Source organism: Salvelinus sp. IW2-2015, unplaced genomic scaffold, assembly GCF_002910315.2.
Source record: "Salvelinus sp. IW2-2015 unplaced genomic scaffold, ASM291031v2 Un_scaffold2639, whole genome shotgun sequence".
In the NCBI taxonomy this organism is placed as follows: Eukaryota; Metazoa; Chordata; class Actinopteri; order Salmoniformes; family Salmonidae; genus Salvelinus; species Salvelinus sp. IW2-2015.
This window is the reverse complement of record NW_019943946.1, coordinates 137089-157048: the sequence shown is the minus strand read 5'-3', so window position 1 is coordinate 157048 and position 19960 is coordinate 137089. Positions and strand designations below refer to the sequence as shown.

At 45.8% G+C, this 19960-nt stretch overlaps 4 long non-coding RNA genes and 1 pseudogene across 6 annotated transcripts; 4 read left to right on the top strand and 1 right to left on the bottom strand.

The window, feature by feature from the left end:
• The first annotated feature begins 9310 nt into the window (after nucleotides 1-9310).
• LOC112074456 (uncharacterized) lies at nucleotides 9311-10345 on the top strand. The gene is made up of 2 exons (XR_002894745.2): nucleotides 9311-9705; nucleotides 10309-10345. It is a non-coding gene; the product is annotated as an uncharacterized lncRNA (long non-coding RNA).
• A 280-nt stretch (nucleotides 10346-10625) lies between these two features.
• On the top strand, nucleotides 10626-11573 carry LOC139025419 (uncharacterized). 2 transcript variants are annotated; one of them, XR_011476997.1, is made up of 3 exons: nucleotides 10626-10766; nucleotides 10861-11059; nucleotides 11496-11573. It is a non-coding gene; the product is annotated as an uncharacterized lncRNA (long non-coding RNA). The 2 variants fall into 2 exon arrangements; XR_011476996.1 differs by lacking the exon at nucleotides 11496-11573 and adding an exon at nucleotides 11189-11228 and having other exon boundaries at nucleotides 10861-11087.
• Nucleotides 11574-13200: 1627 nt separating this feature from the next.
• Nucleotides 13201-16805, top strand: LOC112074448 (phospholipid phosphatase-related protein type 3-like; annotated as a pseudogene).
• A 202-nt stretch (nucleotides 16806-17007) lies between these two features.
• Nucleotides 17008-17632, bottom strand: LOC139025420 (uncharacterized). Of its 2 annotated transcripts, XR_011476998.1 has the most exons (4): nucleotides 17541-17632; nucleotides 17238-17308; nucleotides 17117-17148; nucleotides 17024-17071 (listed from the first exon to the last, which is right to left on the bottom strand). It is a non-coding gene; the product is annotated as an uncharacterized lncRNA (long non-coding RNA). The 2 variants fall into 2 exon arrangements; XR_011476999.1 differs by having other exon boundaries at nucleotides 17008-17163; nucleotides 17207-17308.
• LOC139025421 (uncharacterized) lies at nucleotides 17012-18419 on the top strand. Its single transcript, XR_011477000.1, has 2 exons — nucleotides 17012-17087; nucleotides 17222-18419. It is a non-coding gene; the product is annotated as an uncharacterized lncRNA (long non-coding RNA).
• The last annotated feature ends 1541 nt before the right edge of the window (nucleotides 18420-19960 follow it).

Sequence of the window (19960 nt, the reverse complement as noted above, 5' to 3'; positions counted from 1 at the left end):
CAATGTAACTGAAGAATCCATAGACTCTAACCACTTCTCGGAAAATTGGAAAACACTAAACGAACAACAACACGAAGAATTATCTATCCAAAATGGAGATGTATGGGTAAACAACTTCTCCAATCTGTTAGGCCCTATAACAAAAAACAAACAGCAAAAACATATACATGATCAAATAAAAATCTTAGAATCAACTATTAAAGACTACCAGAACCCACTGGATTCTCTAATTACATTGAATGAACTACAGGACAAAATACAAACCCTCCACCCCAAAAAGGCCTGTGGTGTTGATGGTATCCTCAATGAAATTCTAAAATATACAGAGAACAAATTCCAATTGGCTATACTTAAACCCTTTACCATCATCCTTAACTATGGCATCTTCCCCAAAATTTGGAACCAAGTACTGATCACACCAATCCACAAAAGTGGAGACACATTTTACCCCAATAACTATCGTTGGATATATGTCAACAGCAACCTTGGGAAAATCGTTTGCATTATCATTAACAGCAGACTCGTACATTTCCTCAGTGAAAACAATATACTGAGCAAATATCAAATTGGCTTTTTACCAAATTACTGTACGTCAGACCACGTATTCACCCTGCACACCCTAATTGACAAACGAACAAACCAAAACAATGGCAAAGTTTTCTCATGCATGTTTATTTCAAAAAAGCCTTCGACTCAATTTGGCATGAGGGTCTGCTATACAAATTGATGGGAAGCGGTGTTGGGGGAAAAACCTACAACATTATAAAATCCATGTACACAAACAACAAGTGTGCGGTTAAAATTGGCAAAAAACACACACATTTCTTTCCACAGGGCCGTGGGGTGAGACCGGGATGCAGCTTAAGCCCCACCCTCTTCAACATATATATCAACGAATTGGCGAGGGCACTAGAACAATCTGCAGCACCCGGCCTTACCCTACTAGAATATGAAGTCAAATGTTTACTGTTTGCTGATGATCTGGTGCTTCTGTCCCCAACTAAGGAGGACAGATTCTGCCAGACCTGAACCCTGACAGTAAATCTCAGTAAGACAAAAATAATGGTGTTCCAAAAACGTTCTAGTCGCCAGGACCACAAATAAAAATTCCATCTAAACACTGTGGCTCTAGAGCAAACAAAAAACTATACATACTATACATACCATATCAGTGCCACAGGTAACTCCCACAAAGCTGTGAACGAGCTGAGAGACAAGGCAAGAAGGGCCTTCTACGCCATCAAAAGGAACATCAAATTCGATATACCAATTAGGATCTGGCTAAAAATAGCTGAATCAGTTATAGAACCCATTGCTCTTTATGGTTGTGAGGTCTGTGGTCCACTCACCAACCAATAATTCACAAAATGGGACAAACCCCAAATTGAGACTCTGCATGCAGAAGTTGTCACGATTCCTAATGAAGGTGGCTCCCCTTCCTGTTCGGGTGGCGCTCGGCGGTCGTCGTCACCGGCCTACTAGCTGCCACTGATCCCTTTTTCCCCTTTTCTGTTTATTTGTTTCACCTGTTTTGTGTTTGGTTAACTAGTTGGGCTCTATTACCCAGCAGGCCCGCCTGCTATTTGTGCGGGATTGTTTGTGTAACTAGGGTGCACGTTTGAGGTATACGTGTTTCGTGTTTTGTGGGTTTTGCTGGACTGTTGCAGTCCCCGGTTTTGGGGCATTTGTTTTGTGTGCACCCTGTGTTTTGTGGGGTGGCTTTTGTTCACTGTTTTGTGCATTAAATTTGCACTACCACTGAACTCTCTGCTTCCTGCGCCTGACTTCGCACCCACTACACCCAGATCGTTACAGAAGTCTGCAAAAATATCCTCTGTGTACAATGTAAAACACCAAATAATGCATACAGAGCAGAATACGGCCGATACCTGCTAATTATCAAAATCCAGAAACGACCGGTTCAATTCTACAACCACRTAAAAAGAAGTGATTCCCAAACCTTCCATAACAAAGCCATCACCTACAGAGAGATGAGTCCCCTAAGCAAGCTGGTACTGGGCTCTGTTCACAAACACAAACAGACCCCACAGCGCCCCTGGGCAGCAACACAATTAGACCCAACCAAATCATGAGAAAACAAAATGAGAATTGCATGACAAAACAGAGCAAACTTAGAATCCTATTTGGCCCTAAACAGAGAGTACACAGTGGCATAATACCTGACTACTGTGACTGACCCAAACTTAAGGAAAGCTTTGACTATGTACAGACTCAGTGAGCATAGCCTTGCTATTGAGAAAGGTCGCTGTAGGCAGACCTGGCTCTCAAGAGAAGACAGGCTATGTGCACACTGCCCACAAAATGAGGTGGAAACTGAGCTGCACTTCCTATCCTCCTGCACAATGTATGACCATATTAGAGACACATATTTCCCTCAGATTACACAGACCCAGAAAGAATTTGAAAACAAATCCATTTTTGATAAACTCCCTTATCTACTGGTTGAAATACCACAGTGTGCCATCACAGTAGCAAGATTTGTGACCTGTTGCCACAAGAAAAGGGCAACCAGTGAAGAACAAACATCATTGTAAATACAACAATCGTTACAACACTGTTTATGTACATAATATGACATTTGAAATATCTTTATTCTTTTGGAACTTCTGTGAGTGTAATGTTTACGGTTAATTTTTATTGTTTATTGCACTTTTGTTTATTATCTACTTCACTTCCTTTGGTAATGTTAACATATGTTTCCCATGCCAATAAAGCCCTTGAATTGAATTGAATTGAATTGAAATTGTGTGAGAGAGAGATGGTCAGGGAGAAAGATAGATAGAGAGAGAGACAGAGAGATAGAGACATAGAGAGAGATTAAAATGGATTAGAGGCTAAAAATGACACAATTTATCAAAAACAACAGACAGAGAAAACAAACAAATCCTTCATTTTATCTGGTATGATGGGGAGGAGGGGGTCTCAAACATGTCACCTGCATGCCACAAGACTGTGTGAGCCTGATGGGCTAAAGGCTCAGGGAGAAAGCACACGTTTTACAAATCTGTATCTCTCTCTTCTCTCTCTCTCTCTGTCTCCCTCTCTTCTCCCATTCTCTCTTCTTCTTATCCCTCTCTCTCTCGCTCTCTCTCTCTCACACACACACACCACACACACACACACACACACACACACACACACACCACACACACACACAACACACACACACACACACACACACACACACACACACACACACACACACACACACACACACACACACACACACACCCACACCACACACACACACACACACACACACCACACACACACACACACACTCTCTCTCTCTCTCTGTCTCTCTTTCGCCTGCCTGGTTGCCTGGTGCCAGGGTAAAATGCCATATCGATGCTAAAAGCCAGACACCCCAAAATAGAAACACTCCCACAACAGATCTATATTGTCTGTGTGTGTGTGTGCGTGTCAAAGAAATAGATAAACATGAAAGGTAGGCCTACATCATAAATGATTACACTAACATATTGGAATCGTTTAGTGTCGCCTATGTCCTATCCTATGTAGCAACAATTAAAATGGTCAAATTATTATTTGTGTTAGCCTAGTCCACCTGACTGTTTGAGAACATAAGGCCTAGAATAACCTATTCAACATACAGGGGCAGAGCATACTTTGTTTTCACATTTTCTGCAAGAGAGGAGACTGTCTGAGTGTCCTCCCTGTACTCAGGGCCGGGTTAATGGAGGGGCTTACCCACTGCTATAACAGCCTCCACTCTTCTGGGAAGGCTTCCACTAGATGTTGGAACATTGCTGTGTGGACTTGCTTCCATTCAGCCACAAGAGCATTAGTGAGGTCGGGCACTGATGTTGGGCAATTAGGCCTGGCTCGCAGTTGATGTTCCAAATCATCCTAAAGGTGTTTGATGGAGTTGAGGTCAGAGCTAGATGCAGTATTAAGGGGACCTAGTCCAAACCATGAAAAACAGCCCCAGACCATTATTCCTCCTCCAACAAACTTTACAGTTGGCACTATGCATTGGGGCAGGTAGCGTTCTCCTGGCATCCGCCAAACCCAGATTTGTCCGTTGGACTGCCAGGTGGTGAAGCGTGATTCATCAATCCAGAGAAGGCGTTTCCACTGCTCCAGAGTCCAATGGCYGRGAGCTTTACACCACTCCAGCCGACGATCTTACGCTTTGATCACACCGACAGCGTCGTTGCGCAAAATACTATTCAGCATCATCTCGATATGCACGCAACAAAAGTTCAACATTCACCTTCTGCTACCATTTCTGTCAAGCCACCTACGCATACAGTTTGACGCATACGTTCGATAAATCCAACGTACGTACCACACCGAACGCACTGCAACTGCCTCTGCAATGCAATGCTGCAAGACAAACACAGCGTTTCATTGGAAATGAATGTAATTCTGGTGTACCAAGATGCAATGACGCTGTCAGTGTGATCGAAGCATTAGGCTTGTGCGTGTGTGGCTGCTTGGCCATGGAAACCCATTTTTTTGGTGTATTTTCTTGTATTTTTATTTATTTTGTATTATACCCCCCTTTTTTCTCCCCAATTTCGATCTTGTCTCATCGCTGTAACTCCCCAGAGGTCTCGGGAGAGACTACGGTGGAATCATGTGTCCTCCGAAACATAACATGCCTAACCGAGCTCCTTCACACTCGCCAGCTTAACCCGGAAGCCAGCCGCARCAATGTGTAGGAGGAAACTGTTCAACTGGTGACCGGGGTCAGCCTGCAGGCACTTGGCCAGCCACAAGCAGTCACTAGGGTGTGATGAGCCAAGTAAAGCCCCCCCGGCCAAACCCTCGCCTAACCCGGACGACACTGGGCCAATTGTGTGCCGTCCTATGGGACTCCTGGCCACGGCCGGTTGTGGCTCAGCCCGGGAATGAACCTGGGTCTGTAGTAACACCTCTAGCACRGTGATGCAGTGCCTTAGACCGCTGCGGGCCTCGGGAGACCCATGGAAACCCATTTCATGAAGCTCCCAARCAACAGTTCTTGTGCTGACGTTGCTTCCAGAGGCAGTTTGGAACTCGGTAGTGAGTGTTGCAACCAAGGGCAGACTATTTTTACGTGCTACGCGCTTCAGCACTCTGCGGTCCCGTTCTGTGAGTTTGTGTGGCCTACCACTTTGCGGCTGAGCCGTTGTTGCTCCTAGACATTTCCAKTTCATAATAACAGCACGTACAGTTGACCGGAGCAGCCAGCACGTACAGTTGACCGGAGCAGCTCTAGCAGGGCAGAAATTTGACGAACTGACTTGTTGGAAAGGTGGCCTATGACGGTGGCACGTTGAAAGTCACTGAGCTCTTCAGTAAGGCCATTCTACTGCCAATGTTTGTCTATGGAGATTGCATGGCTGTGTGCTCGATTTTATACACCTGTCAGCAACGGGTGTGGCTGGAATAGCCGAATCCACTAATTTGAAGGGGTGTCCACATACTTTTGTATATATAGCCTCTCAATATTGTATAATGTGTGTCGCTTCATTAGCCTGGGCTATTATTTGTTTGAATTCCAGACCAGATTGATCTCAGTTTGTTAGTGTCAGAGTAGCCACTGATTTRGGTCATTTGTGTGGTATTAGAAACGTATGTAAAGTCATGTAAAGTATGTAGAATTGTATGAAATGCGTTTTTAAAAGGCAAAACAAATATTCGGACCCTGCAAACAAGTGTTCCCCATGTGTGGAAATCCTAAAAACGCTCCTGCTKAACTGTAGCCTACATRACAAYTGTTATTATGGCTTTKTTATAAAGGGSCTTTTTCTTCAACAGGAAARCWCGCATTCAATTGCATCTTGGTGCATGGATTTGTTTACAGAAAATAATGGTGTGCCAGGAAGTGTGAAGGCGCAACAAAAAAAACAGTGCCCGGGGTCTCTGATTTCATAATCCGGCTATGCCTGTACTGTATATTGTTTATTTATTTATGTAAGAGTATCCATGTATGCATTAACGGGATTTGTATAATTTATAATTACATTATGCCTACATTAGAAAACACACACTGTCTCTTCATCTCGTCTTCCCTCTATTCTGCATCTCTCTCTCTGCTCCATCCCTCCTTCCCCTTCTCTCCTCACCTCCATCCTTCATCGCTGTTCCGTGAGGCTGAGGCAGTGGAGCGCTACGGCTAGTCAACAAATTCGCGGAATCAGGTCAAGTACAGTCGTGAGTAGACACTGCGTGTAACGAGCAGATAGACCAGTAGCCAGGCTACTTACCCAATAGCGGAGTCTTTAACTTGTTCACCATGGCGTCTCTCTCCTTTGGCGTCTCTCTCATCCTAGTTTCATCCACACTGAAATAAAATAGCACTGAGACGGTTTCCTCTTCTTTCACTGTGTATGCTTATAGTCTATGTTTACTGGCGTATAGCTTCAAAACAGTCGGTTTCTTCCTCCTCTCCTCCTCTCTCACCTTCTCCTCCTTCTTTCTTCCCTCTCCTCTCTCCTGCCACCCTTCCGTTGGCCGCTGAAGGAGTCGCGGGAACGCCCGAGCTGTGTGTGTGCGTGTGTGTCGCGGGAGCTCGATCCGCTCAACACTACAACAAGAGAGAACAAGCTGGCCGTTCGTGGGAGTTCGTGGGTGAATTGGCGGGATTTGGAGAGATGAAAGCTCTCTGGTTCCCTCAAAATTGATGATTTGTCTCCTGTAGGCGACCTGTTTTGTAGAAAGTTGTTTTGCTCTTACCAGCTGGTCAAACAGCGAGGAGAGAGAGAGAGAGAGAGAGAGAGGAGAGAGAGAGAGAGAGAGAGAGAGAGAGAGAAAAGTGGTGTGAGAGAGAGAGAGGAGAGAGGTGGGATACGCCTTCCTCCCGAGATAAAGATGCCCAGGGTGTGTTGTTGACTGATATGATATTGAGGCCTCTGGTTCTAAATGGGTTCTGGGTATTGCCGACAGTCTGATAGGATATTGGAGCCTCTGGTTCTAATTGGGGTCGAGTCTAGCCGACAGTCTGACACGATAATGGGCCTCTGTTTCTAAATGCGCTCTGGGTCTAGCCGACAGTCTGATGCAGACATACAGTATGATAACAATAGCTGCCAATGAGGCTCTACCACAAACACAATTCATTACATTTGAATGCTGATTCAGTCAGGAAACAGAGTTCAAAAGACATTAAAGGTCCCGAACAGTCATTCTGAAAAGTACTTGTTCTCTCATGGCTAACTACCATGAAGTTTGAAAAGACAGGCTGAGTGGGCAGGGAGCTTATAGTCATAAGCTCACCTTGACTGACAGCTCTTTAAACACCTATGTCAAAGCATCGCAGTGAGCAGTGTTGCAGTAAAACATCTCAAGTAATTTGCTGATGCACAAAGCAACTCAAACAACATTGAAATTGATCAATTTCACCATGAGGCCAATGTAACTTTAAAACAGTTATAGAGTTTAGGCTGTAATTCGAGAGAAAACTGAGGATGGATCAACAACACTGTAGTTACTCCACAAACTAACCTAATTGACAGGAGTGAAAAGAGGGAAGCCTGTACAGAATACAAATATTCCAAAACATACATCCTGTTTGCAACAAGGAACTAAAGTAATATTTAAGTGACAAAGCAATTCACTTTTTGGCCTGAATACAAAGTGTTATGTTTGGGGCAAATCCAATACAACACATTACTGAGTACAACACTCCATATTTTCAAGCATAGTGGTGGCTGCATCATGCTATGGGTATGCTTGTAATTGTTAAGGTCTGGGGAGTTTTTCAGGACKAAAAAATTATGGAATGGAGCGTAGCACAGGCAAAATCCTAGAGGAAAACCAGGTTCAGTTTGCTTTCCATCAGACAGCAGAACAATAACCTAAAACACAAGGCCAAATTTACAGTTGAGGTGCTTACTAAGAAGACAGTGAATGTTCCTGAGTGGCCAAGTTAATGTTTTGACTTAAATCTACTGGAAAAATCTATGGCAAGACCTGAAAATGGTTGTCAGTAATGATCAACAACCAATTTTACAGAGCTTGAAGAATTTTGAAAATAATAATTGGCAAATGTTGCACAATCCAGGTGTGGAAATCTCTTAGTGATTTACCCAAGAAGACTCACAGCTGTAATCGCTGTCAAATGTGCTTCTACAAAGTATTGACTCAGGGGTGTGAATACTTATGTAAATGAGATATTTCAGTATTTAATTTGAAATAAATGTACAACAATTTCAAAAAACATGTTTTCACTTGGTCATTATGGGTTATTGTGTGTAGATGGGTGAGAAAAATATTCAATCCATTTTGAGTTCAGTCTGTAAGTGTAACACAAGGAAATGTGGAATAAGTCAAGGGGTATGAATACTTTCTGAAGGCACTGCTCATGTAGATTGGTTCAGTTGGTGAAGMGCACCATCTACTGGCCATAACATATTTATTATGGCATGTGGTATCCTGTGGCCAGAAGGTGGCATTTGTGTTCTGCATATGGTTCATAGACGGAGAAGAAGAGAGGAGGGGACAGGGAAAAGATGAAAGGATGCCTCTAGCCATTAGCAGCTGTAAATTGAGACACACAATTATAAAGACACACTTAGACCTATGCGCTCTAAACATATTTCATTCCTTTACTTCTGTATTTATGTAGTGCTGATAGGTTAGAGTCTTCTCTGTTGTCTGCAGGCTAGTGCTGATAGGCTGGAGTCTTCTTTATATGTATTTGTGTGTGAGTGAGTGATGAGTTTATTAGCCGCCCAGCTGTGACCAGTCCAGGAGAAAAGGGTGGGTGGGTCGGTGTGTCATGGTATATATGTATTTATAACCTGGGAGAAAGGTTTGCATGTGTACATGTCATGGTAAATCAGACAGTCAGAGGTGCGTGCACGTTTGTTGAATGAAGAGACGCAAATACACACCGCAGCAGCAGTCACAGGCACGTGGTCAGAACCCAACACCACCCTACTGGGCGAGGTCTACCCACAATACAACTAACAACATACGAAAAGAGGAAGAGAGATGGGGGGTTCAGCATCTTTTGGCATAAAATGAATAGCCTTTACATTTAAAATAGAATGTTCTAAAAGGGGAATATATTCGAAGAKACACTCAGAATCAAACAGACACACATGCTTTCACTCATGCACGCGCATACCCAAACACACACCAAAATCCATCGCTTTGTTTTMCCCAGCTTTATGGTGGTGGTAGTCTACCATTAGGAATTTGGAGCGGTGAGAGGAGGGGCGTTTGTGTATGTGTGAAGGAGCAGTCGGTCTCCTCCCCTCGTCTCCCCCCGCCCTCTCGCGCCCCCCARGCCTTTGTGTGCGCGAGGCTCTCTGTGAGCGGCGGTTCTTCAAGTGAGATATCGGTTCGTTTCTGAGCGCTGTTTGGGTGGGCTGTTCGAACATAGCGTGGCTGACTGGGACTGGGGTGAACCGGTAAAAGGCACGTGAAACGTCGGAGTTTATTCACACACGCGCGATCAGAAGGGAAAATAACGGAGAAATATCGAATATAGGACTTTCCCCTTTCGTCTTACCCATCTATCATTCTCTCGTCCTCTCTATCCGTGGAGAATCTGACCAACCCAAACCACCTGATGTGTGTGTATGTGTGTTTTGGGGGCGTAAAACAACGGGCAGCGAGTGAAGATGGATTAACGTTTGAACGGAAAACTGGAGCAGCACACTAGACCTCGGCGAGGGGGGAGGGCAAGACGGGCCTCTGCTAACACACACAACCCGCGGGACAGAGGTAATTTAGCGCTCTGTGTCTGTGTCTGTGTGTGTGTGGAGGAGAGGCAAGGCAGGGTGAGTCTGACACTAGTGTCTGAGAAAATCAATGTTTATAAATCAGGACAGGTTTTTTCTCTCTCTGAGTTCAAGACCATGCAGTGGACAGCGCCATAGTTACAGTAGAATAACTCCGGGCAGAAGGAGGGAGCTGTGTGTCTCAACTCCCTGCTTCTTTCTCTCTGAGTTACTGTAACTATGGCACTGTCCTGTGTCCACTCCATTGTCCTGAATTTAGAGAGTGAGTTCGAGTTAGAGAGGAACAAAGAGAGAGAGAGATGTGGGAAACAGAGATAGCACACACATTGAGGCTTGTGTGTGTGTTCTGATGTTCCGTTCATGTTGGAGTTGAGGGACCTACACAACAGATGTGCATTCAGCTATTACTATAGCTTCGGGTTGCTTCAAAGGACCAGTCCGAGACCAAGCAGATGTTTGCCCATGTGGAAGTAGTCTCAGAATATGACTTAACAAGCTGATACTGTGCAACAACGCCTCGGTAATGTATGCCACCTGGAACGCACCAGTGTGATGACTAACCCCTCCCCTTCTGTCTGTTCCTAAGACTCTGATTGGACCAACACCAGGATGATGTCGTCACCGAAAGCAAGACCAAGAAGAACCTCCCAAAAGACAGCATGACACTTTACCATGCTCTACTTCATGAGGTGTGTGTACGTGCATCGTGTGTGTCCAATATAACTGCATTTAATGTATACCACTCACTTGGCTGTTAGTAAGACAATATCTCCTCTTACCTCTCTCCCTTTCTCTCTCTCTCTCCCTTGCTCGCTCCCTCCCTCTCTCTTGCTCTCGTTTCTCTCTCTCTCTCTTTCTGTCTAGCCCCCATCGTCTCTCCTTCCCTAGTTCTCTCTCACTTCATGGAGTTGACAGACCTTTGTCCCGGCGACCCCTGGGTTCCATGCTATGACCGTGACCTTCGTTGCCCTACCTGGAGACAGGGAACGAACTGTTCCCTCTGCTGATGTTACGGAGCCTGGCCTTCGCAGACCGGCTGCCTCGGTCAGTAACACACAACCGTCAGAACTTAGACTCAATAGATTCTGATCCAATGAACAGCCTATCAGGGGCAAATGACTAATTGGTGTGTGAATAGATCATGCTGGGTGAAGGGCTGGTGATATGTTTACCAGTCCAGAGTCAAACAGAGTAAGCTGATGGATCCATCATCGCTGGAGGGTGGTAACTTCAACTCTCCTAACGGAGGACTGTTCGCTTTGTTGGTACGTACCTGTTATTTACGCTTGAATCCTCAAGGGGGAGTGAACAGGTGCACACTTCAGGGAGTAATGATAGTCTAGGGAGAGAATCTACTTCAGGAGAGTAATGTAGCTAGGGAGGCTACTTCAGAGAGTAATGTATCTGGGAGAGATCTACTTCAGGGCGTAGACGCTAGTCTAGGGAAGAGAATCTACTTCAGGGAGTAACGCTAGTCTAGGGAGAGAATCTACTTCAGGGCGTAACTGATAGTCTATAGGAGAGAATCTGCTTCAGAGATAATGATAGTCCCTAGGGAGAGAATGCTACTTCAGAGAGTAAGGATAGTCTGCGAGAGAATCTTTCAGGGCGTAACGCTAGTGCTAGGGGAGAGAATCCTAACTGTCAGGGAAGTAACTATGCGAAGAGAAGTCGTCTGGCAGAGCGTATATCGCGTAGTCCTAGGGAGAGAAACTACTTCAGGGAAGTAACGCAGTTCTAGGGGGAGAGAATCTACTTCAGGCGTAACGCTAGTCAAGGGGAGAGAATCTACTTCAGAGAGTAATGATAGTCTAGGGAGAGAAGCTACTCAAGGAGTAATGATAGTCTAGGGGAGAATCTACTTCAGGGCGTAACGTAGTCTAGGGAAGAATCTACTTCGGCAGGAGAGTAACGCTAAAGTTAGGAGAGAGAATCTACTTCAGGGCGTAATGATAGTCTAGGGAGAGAATATACTTCAGAGAGTAATGGTAGTCTAAGGGAGAAGTCGTACTGTCAGGGCGAACGCTAGTCTAGTAGGAGAGATCTACTTCAGGGAGTAACGCTGTCTAGGAGAGGAGAATCATACTTCAGGGTCGTAAACTGCGAGTGGGGCCTAGGGAGAGAATTACTTCAGGGAGTGAACGCTAGTCCTAGGGAAGAGATCTACTGCCAGGGCGTAACGTAAGGTCAACGGTGAGAGAATCTACTTCAGGGCGTATGATGAGTCTAGGGAAGAAATCTACTTCAGGGCGACGCCTAGTGCAGGGGGAGAATCGTCTACTTCAGGGTGAAGGATTAGGCTAGGGAGAATCTACTTAGGAGTAAGCGCTTAGTTGCTAGGGGAGATCTACTTCAGGGCGTAACGCTAGTCAGGGAGAGAATCTACTTCAGGGCGTCAATGCTAGTCTAGGGGAGAATCTACTTAAGAGAGTAAGATAGTCGGAGGGGAGAAATCTACTTCAGGCGCGAATGATAGTCTAGGGAGAGAATCTACTTCAGAGAGTAATGATAGTCTAGGAGAGAATCTCTTCAGGGAGTAACGCTAGTCTAGGGAGAGAATCTACTTCAGGGCGTACGCTAGTCTGAGAGAATCTACTTCGGGCGTAATGATAGTCTAGGGGGAAGAACTACTGCAGGGCGTAATGATAGTTCAGGGAGAGAATCTACTTCAGAGTAGATGATAGTCAGGGAGAGAATCACTTCAGGGAGTAATGATAGCCTAGGGAGAGAATCTACTTCAGAGAGTAATGATGAGTCTAGGGAGAAGAATCTACTTCAGGGCCTGTTTCCGGTTAAAGCAGAGAAGTTGAGACAGGGGAGAAGAGATGGTAGACATGAGCGAGGCGTCTTAATGTTTCGATACTCTTACTCTGGGAGTCCTGCTCCTCCCTCCCCCTCTGCTCCTCTATCCCTTCTCCCTGTCCCCTCTCCTCCATCCCTTTCCCTGTCTCCTCTCTCCTCCATCCTTCTCCCTGTCTCCCCCTCCCTCCGCCTCCATCCCTTCTCCCTGTCTCCCCTCTCTCCGCTCATCCCATCTCCCTTCTCCCCCTCTCTCTCCTCATCCTTCTGCTCCGTCTCCCTCTCTCCTCCCATCCCTTCTCCCTGTCTCCCTCTCTCCGCTCCAGTCCCTTTCTATTCCCTGTCTCCATCCTCGTCTCCCCTCGATCGCCCATCTCCCTGTCTCACTCTCTCTCCTTCCTCGTCCCTCTGCTCGCGGTGGCCTCCATCCCCTCCGTTCCCTCCTCCATCCTTTCTCCTCTCTCTCTCCCTCCTCACCTTCTCCCCAGGTGTTTATGTGTTTTGGTCTCTGGCAACAAGCCCTAAATGACAGACATCATCCAGTTGGCTACTGGTTTATCCACCCCTTTCTTCCTGACTGTCTGTCAGCACCAAATTAACGCTGCCTGGGATATTTTCCATAGGTGGGAAAAACCCAAACAATTACTCAACAACAGGACATCTGCCTGGGAAAGATTTAATGCGCAATCGCTGGCTCAGCCAGGTACACACACACACACACACACACAAACACAACACACACACACACACACACATCACTTTGGTTGTTCTCCAGCTTCAGATAAACCTCCACCTTCTCTTATCTCTCGTTCTGCAGTCACATCTCCCTGCTCAGCTCCCTGAATTCTTTCTCCTCCTCTGCCTTCTCTTCAGGAAAACATTTCCGTCCCAGCATGCAACGCTTTTTGCTGCTGTCTACATCTCTGTAAGCACTGACAGCTACTAACTTGTCTGTCTGCCTGCCTGTCTGTCTGACTTTATGAAGATGCATTTGAAGTTAAAATTGGAAACATTGCCATCCGCAATAGTTCTAACTTTGTGTGTATGTGTGTGTGCATGCGTACTTCTGTGTGTGTGTGTAGATGTATTTGAACAGTGTGATCAGCAGTAGTACTAAGCTGGTGAAGCCGGTGCTGGTGTTTGGATACTGTCTGGCTGCAGGCATAGCCGGACTGACTCAGATCACACAACACCGCTGCCATCCCAGAGACGTCTATGTTGGCTACGCCATGGGAGCTGGCATAGGAGTCTACCTGGTGAGTGTGTGTGTGGGGGGGGGGGCGACTTTGTGTTTGTTTGTGTGCGTGACTTTGTGTGTGTCTGGGGGGTAGACTGAGAAAGAGACAGAGAGAGAGATGGGAATTAATKATCTTTTAAGAGTTCTCAGGGGGAGAATTTCACAGTTATTTTTTAAGAAGACCTGTCTCAACAGATTTCACGCTTCTATCCCTCTCTCTATTGCTATCTCCACCTCTCTCCTTCCCCTCCCTACCCTCCCTCTAGTCTCTGTATGCAGTAGGTAACTTCAGGTCATCCGAGGAGGACTGCCTCCCCCAGCCTGTCCGGAGGGCTGCCTCCCCCCCCCAGCAGCAGAGGGAGGTGGTGGTGAGGGGAAGAGCCCAGAGAGGTCATGTTTCTCAGCACAGCTCTCTGTACCGCAGRAAGACCCCCAGAKCATCAGACAGCAGGGAGGAACTGGGGACTGGACGCTGCAAGGTAAGAGATGAAGGGAGAGAGGTTGTGTATTAGTGGTTAGTATTAGTAGTTAGCCACGCTATGTTSTTCTGTAGGTTCGTAGGGAGAAGGCCAGCGTAGCATCTCTGAAGAGGGCCAGTGCTGARGTGGAGCTCCTGGCACCCCGCGGCCCCATGGGAAAGGAAACCATGGTAACATTCAGCAATACCTTACCCCGCGTCGCCAACGGCAGCAGCAGCARCTCGCCCCCCGGAGACGACCCKTCCAACCAGCGTCACATGACCTTCCACCTGTCCTTCGACCCCCGCAGGTCACAACCAAGGTACGTTTGTGACTAGTGTGTGTTGTAGGTGTGTGTCATAKAYCCCTGSTATTAATCGTCAAGTCAAACATATCACGTGTGATCTGTCAGGCTGCGACCGCCGCTGGTGCAGGAGTGGAGACAGCAGCGCTCTACGGAGAGACGGAGCGAGGAGGAGGGAGAGACGGACACATCTGGCGGAGGAGAGGGAGGTGGCAGGAGGAGGGGGTGAGGCAGGGGAGACAGGGGTGATGAATCCTCCCTCCCTCTATCCGACGGTACAGTCGGCCATTAGAGCCGTTGCCACAGCTACCCCAGCGCAGCCCCACTAGTGCATGTCCCTAAGGAGGGGATTAGACCCCCCCTACTGTCTCCCTCTACCTCCTTCGTCTCCTCTCTCCCTCCCCGTCTCCCTAAGAGCGCGGTGACGCGTGCCAAGTTGATGTCACTTAACCAGGGAGGGGAACGAGCCAGGGAGGGGCCTATCCCTGTGACGATCCGCGTGTGCCCACCCAGCCGCCAAATCAGCCGCGAGTGGCGCAGGTGAGATAAATATCAAATCTGAGTTAGAATGTAAATCAACAGTTCATTTAGCTAGTTACTTCAGCTAGTTAGAATGTATCAACAGTTCATTTTAACTAACTAGCTGAAGTAACTAGCTAAATGAACTGTTGATTTACATTCTAACTAGCTGAAGTAACTAGCTAAATGAACTGTTGATTTACGTTCTAACTAGCTAAATGAACTGTTGATTTCATTCTAACTAGCTGAAGTAACTAGCTAAATGAACTGTTGATTTCCATTCTAACTAGCTGAAGTACTAGCTAAATGAACTGTTGATTTACGTTCTAACTAGCTAAATGACTGTTTATTACATTCTACTAGCTGAAGTAACTAGTTAAATGAACTGTTGATTTACATTCTAACTAGCTGAAGTAACTAGTTAAATGAACTGTTGATTTACATTCTAACTAGCTGAAGTAACTAGCTAAATGAACGTTGATTTACATTCTAACTAGCTGAAGTAACTAGCTAAATGAACTGTTGATTTACATTCTAACTAGCTGAAGTAACTAGTAAATGAACTGTTGATTTACATTTCAACAGCTGAAGTAACTAGTAAATGAACTGTTGATTTACATTCTAACTAGCTGAAGTAACTAGTTAAATGAACTGTTGATTTACATTCTAACTAGCTGAAGTAACTAGTTAATGAACTGTTGATTTACATTCTAACTAGCTGAAGTAACTAGCTAAATGAACTGTTGATTTACATTCTAACTAGCTGAAGTAACTAGCTAAATTAACTGTTGATTTACATTCTAACTAGCTGAAGTAACTAGCTAAATGAACAGTTGATTTACATTCTAACTAGCTGAAGTAACTAGTTAAATGAATTGTTGATTTACATTCTAACTAGCTGAAGTAACTAGCTAAATGAACTGTTGATTTAACATGTCTAACCTACTAAACTGTCTCCTCTGTTCATCCTATAGGTCATTGCCATGTCCAAGCAGCATGGACCAATCAGCTCCTCTGCCAAGGGCTCTGACTCCGCCTCTTCCTGTGGGGGAGGGTCTTCAACAGGAAGCTCTGAGTCTCCGTACTACCGGGTCCCCTCCGACCGCGACAGCCACACCGGGAGTGTTACCGGGAGCGTTACCGGGAGTATTGTCACCATAGACGCTCACGCCTCTCATCACCCTGTGGTCAGGGTGTCTAGCAGTGCCAGTACCGGGAGTAACGGGACCCCGGGGGCTAGAGTAACAGCTGCCGGTAACGGGACCCCCTGGGAGCGGAGGAACACCACCAGCGGGAGCCTGGGGAGCGTCGGTGAGCAGGGCCAGAGGGGGGCGCTGCAGCGCCAGGAGAAAGTCACCGCACTGTGAATATGGGAATCGCAACATTCCTGTGAAATCAGACTCTATCTGCTCTCCTCTCCAGCGAGACGGATCCCCACTCTCTCCTCCCCCTCCTCACCTACTCCTCTCCACTCCTCCCTTCTCTTCCTCCTCCTGCCTCCCCTCCTCAGCCCATCTCCTCCTCCCCTCCCTCCTCGTTCTCAACCCTCCTACTCCCCCTGCTCCCCTACCGCCCCCCTTCTACTCCCCACTCCTCCCTCCTCATCCCAGATCTGCTGTTGGACAGTTACTCCCCCTCCCCGTCTATGACCTCCCCCGTCGGCCACTGTCTCAGCCCACAGCCGCGCTGATCAAGAAGTCTATCACAAGACCATGCAGACGAGAGAGGAGATTATAAGCGACATAAGGTGTTATAATAGACAGTAACACTATAAAATCAGACTACGAGGTGAAGAGAACATAGGGGAACTTAATGGAGCGAGAGGTTATAAGAGGACCATAGAGGAGTTTAAGGAAATAAAAAAACTTTTAGAAACGTAGTAACACATACATAACCATACAGTCAGGGGACGTTATTAAATGTACACATATTTTTGGGGAGCCTAACAGTCAGGGGGAAGTTATTAAATGTACACATTTGGGAGACTAACAGTCAGGGGAAGTTATTAAATGTGACACCGTTTGGGGAGCACCTAACAGTCAGGGGAAGTTTTAAATGTGACACCTTTGGGGAGCACTAACAGTCAGGGGAAGTTATTAAATGTGACTACTCTTTGGGGAGGCACTAAACGGTAGGGAAGTTTTAAATGGTAACACATTTTGGAGACTAACGTCAGGGGAAGTTATTAAATGTGACACCGTTTGGGGAGACCTAACAGTCAGGAGAACTACTACATGACTTAAACGAGTGAGAGGAGGTTATGAGACGACTTAGGAGTTAAAATGTAATATAATGGAGGTTATAACTTGGCGTAGAGAAGTCATAATAACCAAGAACACTACTTCAACACTGAGAAAGGGTCCAGATGGAAACAGACAAATAGCTGTTCTACAAAACACTGCAGAGCAGGAGAAGGACATGAGATGACTTAAAGGAGTTAAGATGTGACATAACAGCAGAACTACAAGACACTGCACAGCAGGAGAAGGACATGAGATGACTTAAAGGAGTTAAGATGTGACATAACAGAAAAACCTACAAGACACTGCAGAGTAAGACTTGGGAGGACTGTTAAGTCAAGGTCTAACAGTAGTGGAGGTTATAACGCGACATAGAACACTGCTAAGTCAGGGTCTAACAGTGGAGGTGGAGCGTGTCTGACCGAAGGTCTTCAGGAGCATGGAGACTGGATCACTAAAGACAACAGAAACAATAGCAGCTCTAGTAGTTGGTTTACCACCGACTACTATCTGACTAGAATACAACTATACTGACTATACTCACCAGCTGTACTATACTATACTATACTGTATATAGGATCTCTCTCAGGTTTCCATTCCACTGACTTACTGTAGAGACGAAGAAGAGGAGGGGAAAAGGAGGAAGGAAAGTGAACATCTTGGAGAGGATTACTACAGTAAACAAAGAGGGGGAGACAAAGACTGGAGGGGACAATTGGCTTAACAATGTGAACAGATCCACACACACACACACACCCACAAGTATAGACTTGTGGGTGTGGTCTGTGTGCATCGGTTGCCTAGTAGCAGAATGACTTGTTCTGTAGTGGATATCCTCTTTTGATAATAGAACTGTTGAGTACTGGTGTTAGTCTGCATGTGTATGTATGTGTGTGAGAGTGTGTCTTGTCTTGCATGTGTGTTTATGTGTGTGAATGAGTGTATTCTACTTCATTGTGTTTCTATGAACTTCTAAGAAACAGAAATGCTGCATTTTCCAGAGATGTCCTTTATTTACCTTCTTGTTTTTATTACCAATGTAAATACTAATATTATATTACTGTCCTTTTTCATGGGCTACTGTTTTTTTTAAACTTGTGTTTCCAGGTAATGGTTATAAAGTCCTTGACTAAGAAAACATCTATTTGTAAATTGATTGAAGTTTGTGTGACTGGCCGTGGTGGTTTAAGTGTCTCAAGACCGTGTTAGCCCACTGAGCTGAAGCATAGACATTATGTTTAGAGGAGTATTTAGTTGTCAAGAATACAGCTGTTATCCCTGGAGTAGTGAAAAAGATCCTCTATTGATTCACACACACACAAGGATGTGGGTTGTTATCAGATATCTTTAATGAATTCTACTATTGGTTAGTCCCTGCTAACCCCTTTATAAAATCTATACTCCTGAGAGAGAGAGAGAGAGAGGGAGACGAGAAAGAGAAGGAAGGGGCAAAGAGAGGGAGAGAAAGAGCGAGGGAAGGAGGAGAGAGAGTTAGTCCCCCCCCTCCCACGAGGCTGGTCAGTGCCTGGTGACGTATCCCTAGTAGGCCCTCACCATCTAGCCTCCACACACACACACACACACACCCACACACACACACACACCACACACACACACACACACACACCACACACACACACACACTCACATCACCAGACATCTCAATGCTCTGCCGCAGTGTGTGTGTGTGTGTGTGTGTGTGTGTGGTGTTGTAGAGCTGTCCGGAGGTCTGAAGTGGCCTCTATTTGAGGAGTGATTCAACAGAACAACACAAAGGCCTCCGCTCTCCTCTGTCTCAATCCTTTCTGTCTGTCTCAATCCTTTCTACTCCTGTCTCAATCATTTCTGTCTGTCTCAATCCTTCTTTCTGTCTCACTCGTCTGTCTCAATCCTTTCTCTCTGTCTCAATCCTTTCTCTGTCTCAATCCTCTCTGTCACTGTCTCAATCCTTCTCTCTTTCTCAACCCTTCTCTCTCTGTCCGTCTAACCCCTCTCTCCTGTCTGTCTCAAACCTTTCTCTCTGTCTGTCTCAATCCTTTCTCTCCATTCTGTCTTCAATCCTTCTGTCATCTCTTTCGTTCTGTCTCAAACCTTCTCCTCTCGTCTCAAACCCTCCTCTCTTTCTGTCCATATCTCTCTCTCTACTGTCTGTCCATATCTTTCTCTCTATTGTCTGTCCTAATTTCTCTCTTCTCTACTGTCTCTGTTCCATATTCTTCTCTCCTATTGCTCTGTCCATACTCTCTCTCTCTACTGTCCTGTCCATATCTCTCTCTCTCTACTGTCCATATCTCTCTCCTCACTGTCTGCCATATCTTTTTACTGTCTCACTTCCTCACCAGAAATATGAAGAACGGAGATGGAAGAAGATGAAGAGAGAACAACAGAGTGATGCAGAAAGTATATTTGAATAGGTGTGGATTATAGATGTGTTCTAACATGTGAGTGACTAAGACTAAAATATCTCCTGCAGGCTTCACCAAACAACCAGGTCACTGGGAATGGGGGACACGACTGTCTGGTGCTGGTGTGTGGTGTGTGTGTGCTTGGTGGGTGTCTGTGTGTGTGTGTGATGTGTTGTGTGTGAGGGTCTACTAGCTGTGCTGCATATACTATTCCCCTACCTCTGCTCCGTATGCCTGAGTAAATATGTAAATATGTCAGATGTATAACATCCATAC